We start from the raw sequence: 22,002 nt of genomic DNA on the forward strand, positions 1-22,002 counted from the left end.
CACTTCCTAGATTTAAGCAATAATTCTTGCAACTCTGAGCTTAAGAAAATGTAATAGTGATTGCCCTGCTACGTTAAACGTCATCTAAAGACAATGTGATCTCAGGCCACCAATGCTACTAAGCAATTGTGAACAGTACAGATTAAGTTAGCTCATAAATTAAACCAAAAAAAACTTCCTTTCCATCCTTATCAGCCTGTATAGGGACTTGTTGGACACAACGCTTTTGGCTTATACTGGAAGATTACCAAATTTGGAAACATGGGATATTTCTGTCCAATTTGGCATTGAGCACAGGGTACTATTTAAATTCTGGTTTGGTTAACTACACTTTTGCCTCCACAAATTTCCCCTCTTGCTCTAAATGGCTACAATAATATTTTTTTCCCCTGCTCCCTCTGTACTTGTGTGGCTTTTTAATGTTAAATGGATATTTTTCTTTGCTCTGGAGACAGCTGTATTTCAAGCAGCAGATGAAGCAATTTGTGTCACAGCCCACTTTTCACTATTTGTTTTTCAAAGGTGTTGCAAGGCCCTTAGTTATTAATTGTAAAGACTTTGAAATATGAAGAATATCACATGACAGCAGTGGTCAAGTCAATGAAAGCTTTAGATGTTTCGTGTGTGTTCTGAAGTCTTCAGCTTGTTACGGTACAAGCAGTAACTCATAGTTTCACTACAGTGCTTTTTATCGCTCCGAAGTGCTTTACAAAGCTGATCAGAGCCATCGAAACTTTGTGGAATTAAGTTTATGCCAGAAAAGTTTCTGAAGTGATTGAAGCAGTAGAGAGGCCTAAATGAAGGAGAAACAAACTCAGCAACTGCTTTTTCTATGGATATATTGTTACCCTTATTGTGTAGTGGAAACGCTAAGTAATGGCTTGAAGCAGTGATTGAGCACCTGGTGGGAAGGCAGGGCCAACCTAAGGGAGCTCAGATGTTTGCAATGCAGTTGAGTGACTGGAAGGGGTGGAGCCAGGATGCAACCTTTCCAGATGTCATTTAAGGGTTGGCAATGGAGGGAAGGGTGTCTCTCTGGAGATTCCTGTGTACTTGGGGCCTTCTGCAGGTAAGCAGCTCTCTGTTTCTGCCCATGGCTGTTGCGTTTGAGCAAATCCTCACTTGCTGCAGCCAAGGACCTTGCTGCTCTGCTGTCATTGTTGCACTTTCCATTGCATTACATTGTGTAATGTGAAGATTTTTGTTTCATCCAAGCATCGGTTAAAAGCAAAGAATGAAGCTCTGAGTATTGTCTTGTCCTTGGATAACTTTAGTTACTATCTTCGTTTTGTAGATTAAGAAGTCAAAGCAGAAGGAAATCAAATAACTTGTATGAGTGAAGTTAGTTGCCTACGCCAAAGATGAAGCTGGATTTCTGAGTCTCTACCAGAGCTAACTCTGTGATACTTTTACTGTACTTTAATAAGGTCTTTGCTTTTCTACTTTTGCATAAGCACTATTATTTTCTTTCAGAAATTAAACTTGCAATTCTAAGCAAAGTCTGTGGGTAAATAGTAGTGAAATTCTCTAGCTTGAAGAAAAGGGAGAATAAGATAAAGGGTAGACCTACCTGTTACTGCGTAAATGAGAACAAAGCTTTAACCATTTCACTGCTGATGTACTGCAAAAGTTGGGCTTTCTAGGATTATAATAGGAGTTGAGGAGCAGAGGTCTAACTATGATAAGTTTCTTCAGATTATTAAAAAAAAACAAAAACAACAGAACAAACAACAGATTCCTGCTATTTCTAAACTAAAGTAAGAGTAGTATTTGCTGTGACACTACAGAATCATAGTCATGAAAATATTAAGATATACCTGTAGCTGGATGTATTTCCTTTTGAAGTTTTTGAAAGGAACTGATCCAACCAAGAAATGTTGTGCTGCTCCATTTTCTTCTTTTAGGTCATTCCAAAAGATGATACTTTGCATCGCTTTGCTGTTTGTTAAAGGGAAAGAAGTTGCTGCCTTCAAGTTAAAAAAAAAAAAAAAAAAAAAACCAACCAAAAAAACAAAAACAAAAAAACCCTTCCTCTAACAAATAGCAGAGCTCCTATGCTCCATTTATTGTCTTGACATTTTGTTTTATTGTTCCAGTTTGCAGAGCAGTCTCCAGAGGTTTGTGAAGTATGCATGAGTAAGAGAGAGAAATGCGCTCCTATTTTATTTCAGGAACTTTGGGGATTTTAGCTTGGAAACAGGCCTGGCTATATCTAGACCTATCGCCCTGCCCATTAGTGGCACTGGAAGGAGTCTAGATGACATGGCAAACCACATCATCGTCTGCTTTTCCTTGCATTTTGCTGCTGTGCCATGCTGTTTGTTAGCCAAGTCCACGGTCTCTATTGAAGTATTTTCCAATGGCTGACTTTTATTACCTTTATACATACTCCAGCATTGCCTACATGTACCAATTAGTATTTAGTGCCTGATTTCTTGGTCATTTTACACACATTAATAGTGCATGGGGGGAAGAAATAACAAAAGTACCTTTTCCTTTGGAAAAAGCCAGCTGTAAAAACTGAACAAGTGGGGGAGAAATACATGTTAACCCTCATTCATGCACAGTATGCTAGAAGGTGGTCAAAAATACAACCCCCTAGAAATTCTCAAAGGTCATGGAGTGATGGGACTTGAACATCATGGCACTGATCTTGGAAAAATTATATATGGGAATTCTCAACACGCATGGGAGACAACATTTTTTGTATCCCAGAATATAAACAAAATGCTAACTTCAATAGTTTTGTAGCATGGAATGTCTCTCTTTTTTTTTTTTTTTTTTTTTTTTTTTTTTTCCATAGCTTTACATAATTCAGTGCTTTCCCTTCATTTCCTCATGCCTGAAGAATGCAGACAAATAGCTGAAAAAGGTTTGTCTTTAGTGCTTTTAGGTCATTAAGGTTCTTGGCCGAAAAAGATCCCTGACCTTCTTGGTCAGAGGAAACCACATTAACAGCAATAGTTTTAAGGAGTTTATAGCTAGCGTGTCTCAGCTGCTGTGTGTGAGGTCTATGGGCACAGAACAAAACCTGCTTCAGCTTTCTTTTTTTTTTTTTTTTTTTTTTTTAAATAATTCTCATCGTTGTGCCCAGTGCAAACATTTATGTTTCGTTTTGTGGAAGGATGATATGTGCAGAAGATGCAAAAATGCGTTCTTCCTGCATCTGTGTTTTCATCTCCCGGCCTGCCATTCTAAATGCTGATGAAAATGTAGAATGAAAATTGTTCCCTGCTATGATTACTCTACAAAACTGGCCAAACTGAGGAGAGAATCGTGAAAGGAAAATACTGGGCGACATGAAGATTCATGGTAATCCAGTAATCCAGCTGCAAATGTTATCACCATGACAAATGAATATCTTTAAAGGAGTAATTCAAAGAAAGATAATGAACTATTTTTGCAAAAAAAAATTATCAAGGGCAAGAGGCAAATCCATACATGCTTGCAGGGGAAATGTATAAAGCAGACGAGGAATTTTACTAACTTTGGTATATGGCAAAGACAGTATTGTGTAGAATGGGTCCCCAAAACTTGACATCAGCAAAATGACCAGAAGAAAGATGAGAAGAATTTGAAGTGATTCTATTATTCAGAGCTGTAGTGATAGGTAGAATACTGCTGGTATCGTTATCTGAAGTGTGACTGTGAAAGGCTGTTGGGGTGTGTTATATAGAGCGGGAAGAAGAGAATTGTCATTAGTGAAATTGAATCTGATAGCTGATACTACAAGCAACGGCCAGAGGAGCTGGTAGCAAATCTATGGCATATAAAGGACATACTTCATTGTTCAGAACTAAGGAGAAAGGGAAAAAATAACAAAAAAAAGAGAGAAAAGGCTTAGGGCTTGTGCACTCCCAGCACCCAAGTGATTTTTCCAAGTGCAGCTGTGTTATTCTGACTGAAGCTGGAAATAACTGTACAGTGAGCTATATTTATTTTGTTCAAATTTTATCTTGGTGGGTATTTTGTAGTTGCTCTCCAGCAGCTGAAATACCTGTTCTGTAGTTGTCTCTGAGAAAATGTAGTGACGTTGAACAGGTTTGTGAGAGTTTTTTGGGAGCTTGCCTATCAGAATCCTGGCAATGGGAGATCTGTTGGCCTTTCCAACTGGAGAAATTCCACTCCCGGAAGGAGCTGGCCATTATTCCTTGAGTGGAGTTGGCTCTGAACTGATTGCATCGGAAGTTTTTACCTTTCAAATTTCAGTGCAAACTACTTTAAGCAACTTCATACAATGGTTTGGGTTAGAAGGGACCTTAAAATTCATCCAGTTTCAGTTCCCCTGCCATGGGCTTGCCAACCACTAGACGAGGCACGCATCCAGTCTGGCCTCCAAGAAAGGGTCATCCACAGCTTCTTTGGGAGTCTAATGGCATCCCTGTGTTCTTCCCAGGCTACACATGGTGCAATGACTTGGATGAATGGCATTTCACCCTTGTGGACTTGAAATACTTTCATTTTTTCTATTGGGAAGCAATCAGCACAGCTTTTGGCTATGCAGGTAATGCCTCCAGCAAAACTGCTCCGAATTGGAGCTGTCCTGTGGCTTTGCAGCACAAACTAACCTGTTAGAGATGTAACTTGAGAGAGAATGTGTTTAACAGACGCTGGGAATTCTGTCAGGGATGTATCAGAGAGCACCTGAAAAGCTAATACTTCAGTAAGAATTAGCATCAAGAGCAAAATCCCAAGATCCTGAGTTACAGCCAGCAAATCAGAATATCTGCAGGAAGCAATAGAGAATACTGTGGAATACTCTGAAGTGCAGCAGGCTGCTTTCAGCGTTGCTGAGTATTATTACATGCTCCCAAATCACAAGTTGTTTGAGAAGAAATTGGCATGTAAGAGTATGCCTTATCTCACAGTCTTATAGATACGGTTGTCTCTGCTCCTGTGTTTGTATTTTTTGTCATCTTTCTTTTTGCTTTTGACTTCACTCTCTTCTGAAGAACACTTTTGTCTTCACATCCTCCCATTTCAGTTGTTTCAAGTGCTTGCTCAAGGCGTGGTGTTTTTTAATACAGTGACTTAATGATTATTTTATGTAATTATTATTATTTTTAAATTAAGAGAGTACCTGAATCTTGCTGCTCCAATGGAGAAGCTCATAGCAAAGCACTTGATTTTGTTTCAGAATGGAAGGTGGACCATGCATGAACTGAATGTATGAAGAAAACGAGCCGAATACTCAAAGATGTCTTAAATCTTAATCGATGTGCCGCTCGCATCTGTTATTTGAGAGTACAGTGCTTTACCCTCTCTGGTAAAGAACCCATGTGTAGGAAGTTGATCTTTCTCAGATGGTTAGTACCTGATTAGTTTCAGATATACACTATCTCCTTGCATTTGTTTTTGTTGTTCCTAGTCCCAACATTTCCTGTGTTGTAAACCTTGTGAGAAAGTTTACTTGTGTGTGACAGGCCCTGGCTAATTTCTCTATGCCCAGAAATCTGAAGATTTAAACTTCTGGATTCCAATCCAAATCACCTACATTCCCATATGGCGTGTGTTCTTTGCTGAGCATTGCTTTTCTTTATTATGCTTTAGACTTTTTGAATGTGTTAAGTATTATGTACAAGTATTTGAAGGTCAGAATACCTTTTGGGAAACTGAGTTTAGGTTTTTGAAGGAAACAGGTAGTGTCAAACCTGATCAGTGTAGACAGAATTTGGAACCTGAAGGCTTCTTCATTAAGAAAACATACACGGTCTCTCTTCTTCCTTAATATTTCCTTACTCGAAACCAGGTCTATCTGTAGGACTCCCAGGGCACCTGTCTGTGATGTGTAGTTTTTCTTTTAATGAAATAGATTTCTTTGGCCTTTCATTTTGAAAAGCAAGGTTTGCTGTGCAGGCTATGAATCTCTGCAGAGGGACCAGTTCCTTTGTTTTTAAACGTGCTGCTGCTTCAATTGACTGAGCAAGTAAAAGATTACTGGCATAAGGTACTTAATGAGATAGAGTGCCCTCTGAAAAATTTATATTAAAAAAAAAAAACCTAAGTAAAAGGTAGAATTTGGACTCTATATGTACATGTTCTTGCCAAGCACAGGAAAAGTGGTGAGGCTGCACTTGTATACTTTAAGAGACATGAATTTCTCTGATACTTTGGGAGTTTCCCTATCTGAATTGGAAAACAGAAGATTCGCTTTGGGATGACATGCAATATATATTTCTTCTTGAAATATAAAATGGACTAATGTTTTTTTTTTTTAATCTTGAAATTAAACTGCAACTAAATTTCAAAGTACGGTTTCAGTTTTGAGATGAAATCTCAATACGTTTTATTTCATAAAATGTTGTAGAAAAATGTTCTTTATTATTTACAAGCAAAGTATTTCAGCAATGAACGAAATGTTGGAAGCAATACAACTTGCTCCACTATTCTTCTCCATTTTAACATCCATGGAAATATCTAGATCATCTATTCTCCATCTCCACTAGACATTGGTGGCACTGTTATTTTCTAGAAAATCTCTGATTTCTGAAAATTGAAACAAACAATGCTGTGAGTTATTTAGAAAACAAAGGGCTGTGTATAAGCTATCATCTCTCCCGAAACAGACTGATTTTTCTCTAGAAACAGTATCTTGGTTTTCTGATGTCTCATATAGTATATGCCAACTATATCATAGACTCATAGTTGGCCTTCTGGGCTTCAAGCACACACTGCCGGCTCATGTCCAGCTTCTCATCCACCAGGACCCCCAAGTCCTTCTCTGCAGAGCTGCTCTCAAGATCTTCCCCCAGTGTTTGTATAAATACCTGGGATTGCCCCAAACCATGTGCAGCACCCTGTACTTGGTCTTATTGAACCTCATTAAGTTTTCATGTGCTCACTTCTCCAGCCTGTCCAGGTCCCATCCTTCCAAGGTATCAACTGTACCACTCAGCTTGATGTCATCCACAAACTTGCTGAGGGTTCACTCGATGCCATCATCTATGTCATTGATGAAGATGTTCAAAAGCACCGGTCCCAAGACCGACCCCTGAGGGACACCAACCTCCATCCTGACACAAAGCCATTGATCACAACCCTTTGGCTGCGTCCATCCAGCCAATTCCTAATCAATCAAACAGTCCATCCTTCAAATCCACACCTCTCCAATTTAAAGGAAGGATGTGGTGAAGGACCATGTCAAAGACTTTGCAGAAGTCCAGGTAGATGACATTCACCACCCTTACCCCATCCACCCAAGCTGTCACTCCATCATAGAAGGCCATCAGATTCCTCAGGCACGATCTGCCATTGGTGAAACCATGTTGGCTGTCTCAAATCACCTCCTTGTCTCGTCTGTGCCTTAACATGGCTTCTAGGAGGATCTGCTCCATGTTCTTCCCAGGCACAGAGGTGAGGCTCACTGGCCGGTAGTTCCCTGGATCTTTCTTTCTCCCTTTCTTAAAAATGGGAGTAACGTTTCCCTTTTTCCAGTCACCAGAGACTTCACCAGACAGCCATGATTTTTCAGATATGATGGAAAGCAACTCAGCAACCACATCAGCCATCTCTTTCAGAACCCTAGGATGGATATCATCTGGCCCCATGGATTTATGTGTGTTCAGTTTCATGAGGAGGACTCGGACTTGTTCCACCGTGACAGTGGGACAGAAACCACTCTCCACACCGTTGCCTAGAGGCTCATGGTCCCGGCAGGCGCAGGAAGCCTGACCACCTGTGAAGACTGAGGCAAAACACTCACTGATTACCTTAGCTTTTTCTATGTCTGAGGAAGCCAGTTCCCCATTACCTTTATACAGCTGACTGTGAGTTTTATACCATTTTGAGAAACTGTATTTGGAAGTTGAACGCTTGATTTCAGTTTACTGTATGTCTCGCTTCTGGCTTGCAGTCTGGCTATATATATGTCTGGCTTCTGGCTTGTGCATCCATGTGTTAATCTGCAGAGTCTGCAATAACTTCTGAAACTTCATACAATGCGCCTGATTATTGGTGTCTCTCTTTAGCTGAAAGCAACTCCCAGAATTTCAATCTCTAGCTAAGAAGAGAAAAGAAAGAAAAAATGTATTTTTCTCCTGTTTGAAAAGATAGTTTATAAGAATGAAGAGTGAATTTCCAAAAAACAAAATAGAACATTTTCAAAACCGGACTCCAGTTTTGGCTGATATTTCTGGCTTTTGCCTCAGCAGGCAGAGTAACGTGAGGCTGAAGTGCTGCCAAGGATTGCTGTGCATGCATGTCCCTGCTGTGGGGAGGCTACATGCTTGCCCTTCACCACTGGTGCCCCAGATGCCAGCAACCCCAGGAGAGTCCTTTTGGGCCATTAGTGCCAAAGCTTGGGAGGTGAACGTATCCCTTACAAACTACACAGCACATAGCATTTTAAACCTGTGGTTCTGCCTGTTGGAAAGCTGTTCCAATTCTTTGCTGGTATGTTGGTTAGAAATATTCTAATTTCCAATCTAGGATTTACTCACAACTAGTTTCTGTCTAAATTGCTCTTGAGTCAATCAGGAGGAAATGAACACCGAGTGCAGTGAGTGAGATCTGCCTTGCCAGCGTGTGGAAAAAGCTGGCTGAGCAGTTTATTCTCCCAGTCATGCCATATTAGCCTGGTGGACTCTACATTTGAATAGAAATATTCAGTGTGGTTCTGGTGCTCTTTAAATGGAAGAATATGAGTCTGGCGAAGCCAATAGAAAAGCCCATGCTTGTTTTCAGTGGTCTTGAGAACTAAGCCTTATAACGTTTTCAGAGAGCTGGAGCCAGATGCGTCTCCCACCCACAGTTTGGGCAATGAACATGTGTGCACAAGGCTGTTGTAATTATGAGAGAATTCAAAGGGAGCTGTACATCCAACGAGAAATAATCACAGGCTGAGCTGTGCCTCAACAGTGTACTTTCACACAGCCACCATCTGTAGCTTGGGGCCTCTCCAGAGAAGGGAACATCAGATACACCCTTCTCTCTCAGGATTATGAGATGTACACAGATGTTCCCTGGGGACTGGGATGAAGCCGCTGCATTTGGGGGTTTTGTGTATTTATTTTGTAAGTGTCCTGATCAGACTGTTTAGGTCAAGAGCATACAGCAGCTTGTTTGCTTGCAGTTTGATCTGGAAGAAAGGCTTTTGGTAGCGTGTGCTTTTTGCAATTGAGGGATATTGTTAGGGAATGAAATATAGATAGCACGTGAAGATTTAGTTGGAAACTTATTGCAGGAATGGCTATGAAGTGGGTTGTAAGTAGAACTACTGAAAAGAAAGACTGTTCCCCAACACAGTAGCCTAGCGAGGGAAGACTGATGTGTAGACGAATGTGCTGATATTTGCTCTGAAATGGTAACAGTAAATTTTGGTAGTGTGAAACCTCATGTACTAAGTTGGTGGATCCCATCTAAATTATTGATATTCATCTCCAGGAATGATGGGAAGAGGAGAGGGAGTTGGGGTAAGTAGGTTGTGGTATCTGCAGAATGTGTCATATCCTGAATGCCCATTTCCCCTGGGAGACTACAGCTGCGTCATGCTCTCAGGATGGTGTCAGTAGCCTGCAAGAAGTCATTGCCAGCTTTCAGTCAGGAAGAGAAAGCTGTCATTGAAACCACAGTTAATAGAAGTCTCTCATTTGTGTCGTGAAGTATAGAAGTACAGACACTGGCATTGGAGTGTGCTGGTCTGGCCCTCTAGCATTCAAATTCCAAATAAATCAGGCTAGCTGATTTATTTTTTCACTCTTCATCCTTTAAGGACTGCCATGTTGTAGTCCCCTTGCTGCTGTGTTTTGCTGGCAAGTGAAGCAGTTCTTGTTTGCTCTGTATATAATTATCATGATTAAGAACATTTAAAGATAGAGCTAGGATTGTTTCGTCACAGTGTGCCCTTATAGTATGGTTTTGGGGGAGATGGTGAGTGATAAATGCAAAAAAAAATCTTTTTTACTCTTGCCAACTACACTGGTTTTATGGTGATTTTTTTTGTTCTGTAAGGCTTGTTTTCCTGAAGTTCAATCATTATTAGTGAACCTTGGCCTTGTCTGTCTTTCATACCAATACAGGAAAGCTTGGAAACATGAATCCCAAAGATTTGAAATGTAGAGAGCTAATAGGAGGAGGAGTTTTTCTTTACTCGTTTTTAAACTTCTGAGATTTGTTTAGGATATCTTGCAGTATGCCAAGGAACTGTCTCAAGGCATGGAAATGCTTAAACCCAGTAGTACAAGTTTCTTTTTCTTCTCTCTGTCCACTTCCTATTTTGTTGTTGGAGAGAAAATAGGAGATAAGACTCAGCCTCTCTCCCAGCTGTCTGATGGGCACTAGAGAAGAATAACTGCATCCATACAGTGTGGAGAAGCAGTGACATCCGCTGAATGACAAGCAACCTGCACCTTGTCTTCTGAGAGAGTGAGGTGTTCTCTTTCATTATTCTTAATATAGATGAGTATCTATAAGGGACAGTCAAACACACATTTATAACGTTAATAACATTATTTATTGCATAGTTCTTTTCCTACTGATGTCACTGGAAATATTTTAATATTGCTTGCCTCAATAAGACCAAAGATTCTACCAGAGGAGAGGATGGTTCAGAACTATAGTTCCATGTGAACAAATAAATACTTGAGAAAATCCCTGAGAATGGGAGCTGTGGGCCTTAGCATGACAAGTAAACCTTTCAAAAAAATTGATATTGTTTGTTTGTTTTGAGTTTGATTTTAGTAATAGGCAAAGTTTTCCAAGCGTATACTGTACACTCTTTGACTAAAAAATACTTTCACTAGAAGGAATACAAAAGAAGAGGAAGAAATAGGGATTCTCATACTGATTTCGTATTCCACTTGAAATGATCTGCTAACTCAAAAGCTGAAAGTTTTTTCCTGCATCAGAGTAATAAAACTTTATGACCGTGCTCTTTACTTTGCTCCTGTTCCAGTAAGAGCTCTGAGGTTTGTGATGAAGGTGAGCTGGATTGTGCATAGAGAGCTTCTTTTTTTAATGCCAGCCACTCATATGAGATTAGACCAATTTGCTTTCAGAGTTTTATAACTGGGGAGAGATTTTATGTTCTGACACATTAAGCTTTGATTATTCCTTGATACCTTTCAATGCCTACCCAGTTTTGTTTTATGGAATGTGAGCAGCTGGAGTTGAAATCACTGAACTTACCAAAGAAGTTCCACCCGAAAAGAAACAAAAACATCACCCAAAAAATTATTGCCCTGCAAAAAGCCAAGGCTTCTAGGATTTGGAGTTGAGGGAAAACTGCATGTTTAAATAATTAGACATAGAAGATCTTTTGCATCAGTGATAACCAAATAAGTTGAGTGTAGTTGGTCACTGCTGGTGGTTTTTGAATGTTCTGTTACTTATTTGACTGCTTCATTCCAGCTTTAAAACTGGGCAGGTTACCAGTGTGCTGTCTGTATTTACACTACTGAATGCTCTGTGGGTCAGCTTTGGAACCCAGCTGCTGGTATGTTGGTTGCATTTTTGTGGAACACACTAATAACAGGAACAATCTTTTGCCCTCAAGTGTCTAGGGCTTGGAAGGTCGTATCCTGGCCACCTGCTCATCAGTGGGCTGTAGGCTGTGCCTGTATGGATGTGATAAGTACAGGTGAGGGGTGTGAGTGGGGTGGAAATGCCCGGTCCTCAGCTCTGTGCTGGCCTGTAAGTCATCTTTCTTTCTAAGGATTTTTGCTAATTTTTTCTTCTGGTGTCTGCCTCTCAATCATTTAGAGGAACAGGTGCTGATGAGGCAGCAGATGAGTACAGTTAAAATAAGCTAAATGTTAGATTGTTGGGAATCAGAACAGCTTTGCTTTGCCACCTAAGAGTCATACTTCCTGTGTGAATGACCTTACTTTGACCAAGACTTAAACCACAAGGCTCAGGGAACAACCACTTATAGAACTGGTTGGTCTGTAATTCCCTTTGTGAATAACAGGAAGGGCCGAGAGAGAAAACAAAGATCTTTACTTCTCAGCAAAGGCACAGAATAAAGACAATCAAATTCTCTTGGGTTTTCTTGTTACTGGTATATCTTTTTTTTTCTTCTTGTGGAATAGAATTGGTGGGGTTTCAGAAATATGCTCAGTCAGTGTCAACCACTTCCTATTGTGGCTGGCAGCTGTTCTCAGTGTTTGCAGATGCAAGGCACAGAAACACTCCTTGTGAAACAATTGCTTGAGAAGAACAGAAGGGTTCTGGCGAAGAGAGCATTTGCCCCCATAAATTACTTCTGTAGCCTCTTATTGGAGCAACCATTGAGTGGGATTCTGCACCTCACACTTGAAAATGGTCCCAGGTCTCATCACTTCTCATTTAATGTTCCCCAGTGAAAGTGGACAGCAGTTTTTGTGTGTTTTCTGTGAAATAAAATGACCCATCCTCTTCCTCAGCAGTATGAATCTCTCTTTTGCAGTGCTATGAAATCATGCATTACGTAGCTGGATCACTGAGGATGTGTGTCTGTGGGGTGACACCCACTGATACCATAGAGAAGGAGTTGGCCTGGGTTCATGTTTGCTCCAAGTTCACTGGCTGTGTGTTACGGTGAGACTGTGTGCGTGGCACAGAGGACAAAGTTACCTTAATTAGCGTAACTGCCTCCCTCTTAAGGAAAAAGAACCAAATCAAAAGATATGAGGAAGATTATTCAGGATCAAATGACGCTCTTGATTTTCCAACAGCACCAAGTGAGACTTGTCACATGTGACCAGTCCAAAGCTTACTGGGCAGTCAGATGCAGTGATGGTCTGCCTTAGTCATGATGTCTCACCTGGAATGGGCTCAAGCGTGGTGTTGTTATCCTGATTATGGATCAAGTCTGTAAATCAGTTTGTTAACAAATCACTTGATAATTCTTTTAATTAACAACTGATTGACACCCTAGAAAGTCAGTTACTGTGACAAGCAGGAATGAAGTGATGGTTGGGGTCTGTAGAGTTGTAGACTGACTGTACCCTACTGAACATAAAAGCGTTGACTCCCGCTTTCACACAGAGTGCTGGGATTTCAGATTTGTGTTTGTTCCTTTTTCATTGAACAAGAGTGCTAGAGTGAAGACAGTCCAAAAGAGACAGAAGAGAGAAAATGAGGACAGAGAGTTTTTGTCTTTTTGACAAAAAAGTAAACAGTATAAAACAGTTTGTAGAGCTCTGCCTTTGTGCTCTGAGAGTACACCTGATTTACTGCATAATGTGTGCTTGGCATGGCGTAGATCCTGCTGAATCTACAAGCTACCTTCATCTGGGTCATGTAAAAGGCAGCTTGCTAGAAAACAAGCCAGCATTTCAAAAACATGAAAGAGAAACGTGCTGAAAACCCATCCCTTGTCCCCTGCATCCAGTGCGTGCTGGCACATCTGCCACAGTGGCACCCATGGGCATGGTGGTTCTTGGCTACCTTGCTTTGTAGGCTTTGGGCATTTTGTGTGTGTGAACTGGTGTGGGTCTTGGCCTTATTATTACGCTCCAAAACTCCCAAGTTGCTGACTTTTATGCTAAGTATAGCAGTTCAGACATGGCTCTCTGTTGTGTTTCACTTTGAAGGCTTAGGAGCATTTTGTTTATTCAGGGAGAGCAACAAATGCACTGTAGAAAAATGTTGCAAATTTTGCTGCTATTCAGCCCTGCTTATCCATGGTCTACAGTCTCAAACAAAGAAAAGTAGATAGAAAGCAGCTATGGTCAGGGGCTTGCCCTGACCAGCATTGCCTTTTACCACCTTCGGAGGTGGAGTTTGAGGTAGATGTGCTGCTGGCTTGACCCAGAAAGGCTTTTTCTGTGTTTTTAAAGTACATCCCTGCTCCAATGTCAGCACAAAAGTAGCCATGGATACAATATTTCTACATTCTTGGGTGTTCAGCAAATGTGCCTAGACTTTTGTTTATTTTTAAGGGGTTAATATAGAATGAGCACATTTTTCCTACCTTCTGGGAATTCAGAACATTAACGTACATTAGCTTCTACTTAATAACATTAAATAATGCTGAGAGATGGCTATCTCAGGGAGCTAAGCTGTAGATGCACCCAAGGGCAAAAAAAAACCCAAAAAAGTGAGAACAGAGGAGGGAAGATGGGATAAGGAAAGTGCTTGTTTGTGCAGGTTTCTTCAGTGGATAATGTGTGTGAAAGGTAGGGGGTGGAGATGCTCTACATAGCATTTTGAAATAACAAAATAGCCTGCTTTAGTTGAACAGAATGGATTGAGATGGCTGTCTACATATCCCTCCCTACACAGAAGGAAATGCTCTTTCCTTCTCTGTCACTTGTACAAAAGCCAGCAAGAGCTCAGGTCGCCGTGTCCATGCGTAGAGCAGGGCTGAAGGCAGCTCCTTGACTGTTTCATTGGGTTTTAAGATGAGACCATTTCCTCTGTAGAAATTACTTGATTCCTATCTTCAGTAGAAACTGCTTCTCACTCAAAAGAGCCACCTGACTTTGAGAGTTAACGTAGCAGAGCAGAGAAGCAAGCAGGGAGACCCATCTGCTGATGCAGCAGGTTCCAGTCTCCTCTCCAGCCCATCCCTTGGCAGGTTTTATTTCCTGTCACAAATAAGATCTTTAAAACCTTTTGTGTGGCTCACCCAATAGAAAAACCTCTATTCTATATTAATGGTTAAGAGGTCTTTCTACCAGATGTAAAATTCAGTGAAACATATACAATTTCTTTAGTTTCAACAGGAACAGATGATTTAATAAGCAGCTATAAATCTCCTGGGAATGTGCAGACATAGTCAAACAATACATTTCTGCCAGATTTTTCACTGACTAGACTTAAAGCATGAGTCATAGTGGTCTGCTCCGTTCTCCACCTCACATGCCTGCTGTTGATGTTGTCCTTGAGGTGCAGTGCTGCATATGGGGTGGCTGGGTGATCACCCTCTTTTGTTAATGGGCTTGCTCCTTCTTTCAGGAGATGGTGTTCAAGCAGTTGACTTTCATTCACTGTGTGTGCATGACATGTCTTTTCTGTTCCCTGACCCAAATTGAGGTTGTTAGAACTGTATAGTGAAAACATTAGGGAATTATGGCAATACATTCTCCTAAATGGGGTTAGTAGTAAGCATGTGGTTAAACAAAGAGATAAAATCAGCCTCTTTCTCAGAACAGCAATGCTTTCCTTCCAGCATTCTCTGGCCACTCTATGAAGTTTCATACATTTATATTAACAGTATTTCTAATAAACTTCATTTATTACCACATCTTTAGAGATGACAAAACCAAGGCGGATTCAGTTACCTGTGGCTTGTGGCAGCTTGCAGGGGAGGGCTACGTTTCCTAATATATTTTAGATGCCATTCCAAATGAATGTAAAATGGCATGGTGTTTTAAAAATAGTGTATATCTTGTTGGCCTTCTGGCTTTCCACGAGTTTCCTAGATGTCTGGGAATGGAGAAGGCAAACTCCTGATTTGAACAACTTACTGGTGGTTTGCAAGTTATGAGCGTTACACATGGAAGATGCTAAGATTTGCTCCAGGTCACAGTGCAGTAAATCAGAGATGACACTAGTGATAAAACACCAGTCTGTGTAGGAACTTTTTAACCACTGTGTAAGACAGGTGCAGTAGAGCTTATTCTGAATGCAGCTGGATGGAAGGGATTTTAAAAATCTGTACTGTGGATTTATTTTTTTTAATCTTGCAGTGTAACTATCTAATATTTTAGAGTGTGATCAGATACTTCTGTCTAAGAAAAATGGTGCAAATCTGTGATTTCATTTCATAAGCAAGCAGGAGAAAGCATGGTCTGAATCTTTCCCTCCGGATTACCTTTGCTTTTGTTTTGTGGGAATTGGGAGCAAAGTTTTGGATTTCGGTGGTAGGGATGATGAAGAAAACTATGTGCTTGACCCTTGGAGGGAATATAAAAAATAGATAGATGCAGAGTGGGTTAAGAAACTGGAAATAGCCTTGGAGGTTGGTTTATGTCCAGAATTGTATAACATGAGGAACTGTACGTATGGTTTGACATCCACGGTGAGATTGCAGCTTACTGTGTTGCTTCAGTAATGCTAGCTTGTCATTTGTCAGAGCTTCAGAAAAGCAAACATGTATTCTGTTACTAGGTAAAGAAAGTTGTCCAAGGTCATGTAACAGAATGGGGTTAAAATCAAGAACAGCGTTGGAGTCAGAGGAATCCAATTGGATTCTTCTGACTCCTTGTTGTGTCCCTGCTCTGCTTCCTTCAGTGTAGATTTCACCCATATGTAAACATGAAAATGGCCCTTTCAGATCTTTCTGGCAAACTGAGAGCACTGCTTTGTGCTTTCGGTAAGCATGCGGATCTCATATTTACTGATGGGACTTTCATACATCAGGAAATGAGAAAACTGGTGTCATAATCAGCATGTCTGTTCTTGAATGGGGAATTTTCCCCAAAGCAAGTGTTGATGCGTGCTATTAACATTTTCTGGTTCAGATTTTCCATAGGCTGCTTCCAGCATGGTAGGCGCTAGCCTGTGTTTGCAATGAGCTTACACATGCCCAGCTGTGAGTGTCACAGCTCATACTTACGTGTTTAAATCTTGGCACGACTGTGTGATGAATTGGGAGCAGTCATGTGCTCCATGTGCTCTTTGCCCACTGAATTACCACCTCTCAGCTGGCATTGCAAGATGTCACCATTTTCATAGTATCAGTTGCCAGGAGCAGTGGTTCCAGGGAGTTGTCTGTCCCCTTAAAGCAATGTATACAGCAATGGGGAACATCGTGTGACTACATTGACCCAATCCAGTGTTTTTAAAGAAGAATATCCATAACAGTGTCCTGGCTTATATAGGCTGTATAGTTTTCCCAGACTTGGAAGAAAAATACTGGTACTTTCCCAAGTTCCACCCTTTTCAGTCAGATGTTTAAAAAAAAAACAGCAGTTGATTCTTGCTTTTCTTTTGTCTTAAAATGGGAAGGGAAAGAATATAATTAAAATAAGAAATTATTCTGCTTAATGGCAGAAAGCAAAATCTTACTTCTGAACCTTCTGTGTTGATGAGAGTAAAGCAAAATGACTACTTCTAACTTTTTATTTTTTTCTTAAGCATTAACTTCTACTCTTAATGGTGAAAGAGGAGACTGGTGGGTGTGTAACTACTAGCAGGCTAACCCAGGGATTCAAGTGAGTCCTTCCTCGGATGTGAAGCTGTCTTCAGAGGCATCCCCCACCTCCTTTTGGAAGAGTTCACTGAGCTGGAGGAGGAAGAATGACCTTGCTTTTAAGGCATTCATCTGGAGCTCGAGCACTTGGAGCTGAATTCCCAATGATGGGACATATTTACTTCCTCTGTGGTCCGCAGCATTTTGCTCAGGGGATGTGTGTGCTGCACAATGGAACTTGTCACAGAGAGCCATGGAGCTGACTCTAGGAGGTCTGCACAGCCCCACAGTGTGAAGGGGCACTGTGTGGAGACACGGCCTCCTTTCTGAAAACAATTCAGCTGTGCTAGCTCAAGCCCCAGGCTGCTCTCGTGGTTGTGGCTCATTGGGATGTCTCTTCATTGCTTAACCCAAGAAGCACTGAGGTGCTTGGAAGATTCACCAAATGTTTTTGAACTGTGTATTCTGGTTTTGAAATTTTTTTTTTGATCTCAAGCTGGTCCTAGTCGCTCAGCTTTCGCTGACTTTCTTTTCTCGCATGGCACTGAAAATGAGGTAGAAGAAAGGCTTAAACTCAGCAGTTTCCCATGCCCAAGTAAAATGTTTTCCAGGAAGGAAAATGTTTCAGTGCCCCTTGGAATTGGGCTGATCCTGATTGCCTTGCAGGGCCTAAATACAATCTCATAGGAGGCAGTAGACCCTTGTGGGCATAGCTCAGTCATGCAGTCTTTCTTAGGGGATCAGTGTGCAGTCTCACACAGATCCTTAACTGGACAGCAGTGACATTTACCCAGCTCTGTAGAGCACACTGAGGGCCAAGAATGAAAGGAAGTGTATATATTCAAAGCAATATTTTGTTTATCTGTTCTATACAAAATAGAGAAGAAAATCGCTTTATCGTTTTTAGCTTGTAAAATCTGCATGCTGTTATGCTTATGGCAGTAAGCAAGACAAACTCATTATATGCCTATGAGAACATGTGCCATTGCTGGCTTTGGTTTCTGTGAAATGTAGGTGATTGGAGGAGTGAGTGCAGGGTAGTGCTCACAACTCCCTTCCTTCCCAACACTACGCAGCAGGGCTCACAGGCACCCCCCCAGCAAGTTGTCAGCATTTCATAGAGTCTCCAAGCCAACTTGACTGTTCAAGTCATGATTGAACTACAGAAGTTATCCCACAGCTAAGCCATTGCTTTTTGTCCAAAAGAATGTCAGGCTGACATTTTCTTCTTAGAGCCTCTTGGCTAATAGGCCTTAGAAGATAAGTCAGAGGGGGTTGCATAAACTTCCTGTGAACTGTGAATAGCTTATGATCAAAAGGAATCAGAAAACATGTTGCTGTTATTTGTCAGTTTGTTTATTTATTTTGAAGTTCTCTGACAGCACAGCAGTATTGATTGTGATTTTTCTAATATAAACAAGGTGAATTGCACTGGATGCTCAGTCAGTTGGCCCTCTTATTTCCTATTTTGAATTTAAATTAAAAGCTTTTTCACAGGGATTGGAAAAACACACACAAAAGCCACCCAGCACACGTTTGCTTCAGAAGCCAGCACTGCGCTGTTGAATGTATATGTTCTTATGTCCTTTGCTTACTTGGCTAAAGCTGAAAGATGCTCTGCACTTTACAAGCTTTGTAGAGCCAATGTAACAGAGATTGTTCCTAACAAGCTTCTTTGATCTTTGTGGCACTACTTGAGTGAAAGTCATTGGTACAGGAACACACAGCGGTTTGAAGAATGCCTCTTTGACTGGGGGGTAAGTTTAAAGGATCTATATTTTCCCATTGTTTGTGTGTTCTGAGAAGGATTTTGCCCCATTGGTTGCATTAAGTCAGAGTTGGTCATCTGTGCACACGGTTTAGCTCTTCCAATTTGTATTCTTGTGAGTCCTGCTTGCGTTGCAATTCCAAATGTGTGGGGATCTGTTTTTTCAGTTACCTTCTAGTCCCTTGCACAGCATGTTTTATTGCACCATGAACAAGGGCAGTAGAAACTTGGCCTTTGGCTTTTACTTAAAAGAGGCAATAGTGAAGACAAATTAAGGTATCTTGCATTCATGTAGGGTCAAGTCAGAATTTCATTGGAATTTCAAGCAACCCATTGACATCTCCTGATGTGACTTATTCCCAGGGGAATGTCTGCTTGTCTCATTTGTCCTTCTTGGGATATAAATCCGTGTTTGATGGGTATATATATGTAGTAAAAAGTGGTGCAGGAGGAAACTAACACCTACAAAGCGTAAATTTTTCTTGTGTCCAGATAGAACAAGTAGTCTCTCCTTGGGAGCTTCCTCCACCCATCAGTTTGTGTCCTACTGCTTCCTGCTTTCCCTTTTCAGGCATTCCTGGGATACGGCACAGCCTCACACAGGAAGGATGTTGGCTGGAGTGCATGAGTTGGAGACAGAGTTGGCTCAGGAGAATTAAGGAGAAGGGCTTACTTACATGAGCTTCCCACCTTTTGGCTATCCCTATGGCTTGGCCTGATGCCATCTGAAACAGTTTACAGTACTGTGATGTTGCGGGCTGGCTGAACTGGCTGGCTGGGCCTGGAGCCAGGTTGTATGGCTGGTTTGGCTTAGCACCACTTTCCTAGCAGGGTGAGCTGTAATATGTGTCTCCTGTCAAGAATCAGGTTGTAGGTATGGATAATTCTCAAACCAGGCTTTTACGTGAGTTAACTCTACACTGTTAATGTTGTTTTATTAAGGACTTATTCAGCTTGTTGCTCAGCAGTTTTTCAACCTCATCAGTACATATAGCATGGAGATCGTGTCCTGATTATGTAATCAATCAGCATCTTAAAGCTTTAATGGCAAAATAAAAACTATTTCCATCTGTCCTCTCTAGAATATACAAATAAAGCACTACTTTGGTAAAATATTGTAGCACGTGTTTGGCGTATTTTTAAGTCCTTTTGAAGTCAGTGTTTGAGTACTTTGCTGAATCAGGTCCTAAAGCAATAATAGCCATAATGTAAATATGCTGTAGTTCTGGATGAGTGTTCACACAGGAGTTAAGTGTGTGTCAGGTTCTTGTCATGACCTCCCAGGTACAGACATCATCTTAATTTCACTGAATCACTTAGAAACTTTGGCAAATTATCTGGCACCCAGATGAGAGGCCATAGTCAGACCAAAGTATGGCAGGCTTTCATATGCAGAAAGAGATCAAACTGAATTGGGATATGGAGCCATAAAGGGTTTGGCAACATCTCAAAGTGTGCTCAACTATGATTAGTCATTTCCTAGTTACATATGGTGTGTGTGTATGTCTATATATATATATACATATGTATGTTTTTTTCTCCTGGATCAGTGAAATCAGTACAGTGCTTCAAACAAGATCCTTGTTGGGCTGTTAAAGAAGTCATGGAAATTTTTAATTCTGCTTGGAGAGAGAGTTGTGGAAACACGATGAGTAATGGTTCTGACACTGAAATGGGGAAGAAAACCAAGTCCATAGCTCACTGATCTTAGACATATGCAGTCCCACAAAACCAAAGGGCCTTGTGTGTTGGGTCAAATCTGTTGTGTTATTGCTTGCAGGGGCATTGAATTCTCTTGTATTATTACTATGGTTGTAAGTACTATAGAGTACTAATAGGACTAGTTGCATCAATGCATGATTTAGTGAGGCCAAATTGATGGTAATGTGTCAGTGAAGTCAGGGGAAGCTGTATTCACTATGGAGACCCCCAGTAGGGACTCTAAGGTGTTACAGCTTTGCTGCCTACAAAAAGTGTTTCAACTTGCTTTGTTGCTGTGCTGTTATGTTGTTTTGTTGAAAGGCAAAGGCTAGTTGCAGACCTAATTTCTAGAACCTACTCTTTGGACAAGTCCCACTAAGTATGACTTGCTGCGCTGGGTGCTGTACTCTTGTCCTACCTGAGAATGCCTGAATGTCTTAAGAGAACGTATTGAGTGCTGTGCTCTAAATTGAGAGTAAAGGGCACAGTTTATCTTGTGCATTCATATTTGTATTATTAGACAGTTGGGGCCTTTTCCCTTATTTCCTTACCTTTGTAAGTCACTGCCAAATGATGAGGAAGTGCCACCTGGTTCCCTGCCTCTCCCTGTGAGGTCAGCAGGAGCTGCAAGCACTTGCCTTTCCATGGCATTGAGTAAAAACATACTGGGTCAGTGTACTTGTTCTTTGCTTTTTGCTGTTGTGTCTTGTGATTATTTAAGTTCAGTTTGATCCATTTTTTGTTATTAGTGGAGGTCACTGGAAAGATGGTGTAGAGCTGAGATATTCATCCTTCTGGAAGGTAGGAAGTTATGGTGAGAAGGGGGATAATTGTAAATCATTGTACACAAGCAATTTTATATGGAGTTTAGTTCTATTTAAAAAAATGAAAAGAAAAATATTCAGCGATGGATCTCTGGTTACACTTGTCAGAGATCTGAGCAGTTTTTGTAGGCAGCTTAATTTTTTTTGTCTTTTTAAACCTTGAATTTGTGACTTTATCTACTGACAGTGATAAAACTTCACGAGTCGTTTAGGAACAAAGCTGATGTTTATTTCCTCTCCTGTTGCTAATGATGACTGCTTGGTTTGAAAAGCATTTGATAAACTCAGGCCATGCAGCTTGCAGCTAGCCGCTCATATTTCCATTCCCAATCCTAAGGGCACAGACCTCAGTTGTGCCCTACTGAGGACTCTGGCTGTACACTCATCCTCTGTAGTGCATGTCTGCTCCTGCTGATGTCATGTGGCTCCCGCATCTTGTGCTTGCGACCATGGAGCGTACAAGGAGCATGTTCAACCAGTGAGAAATGGGAAGTGTATTGGAAATGAGAAACTAAACATCAGTCATATGTGAGTAATGGATTGTTTGTCTGCTGCAAGGGAGGGGGATGCATATTCTAACACTTTCCAATTATAGTGTAGCCATGACGTTGATTTCTTTATTTTGTAACTAACCTAGTACAAGCTGTTCATTA

This window comes from Tympanuchus pallidicinctus, unplaced genomic scaffold, assembly GCF_026119805.1.
Source record: "Tympanuchus pallidicinctus isolate F22 unplaced genomic scaffold, pur_lepc_1.0 scaffold3, whole genome shotgun sequence".
NCBI classification, from domain to species: domain Eukaryota; kingdom Metazoa; phylum Chordata; class Aves; order Galliformes; family Phasianidae; genus Tympanuchus; species Tympanuchus pallidicinctus.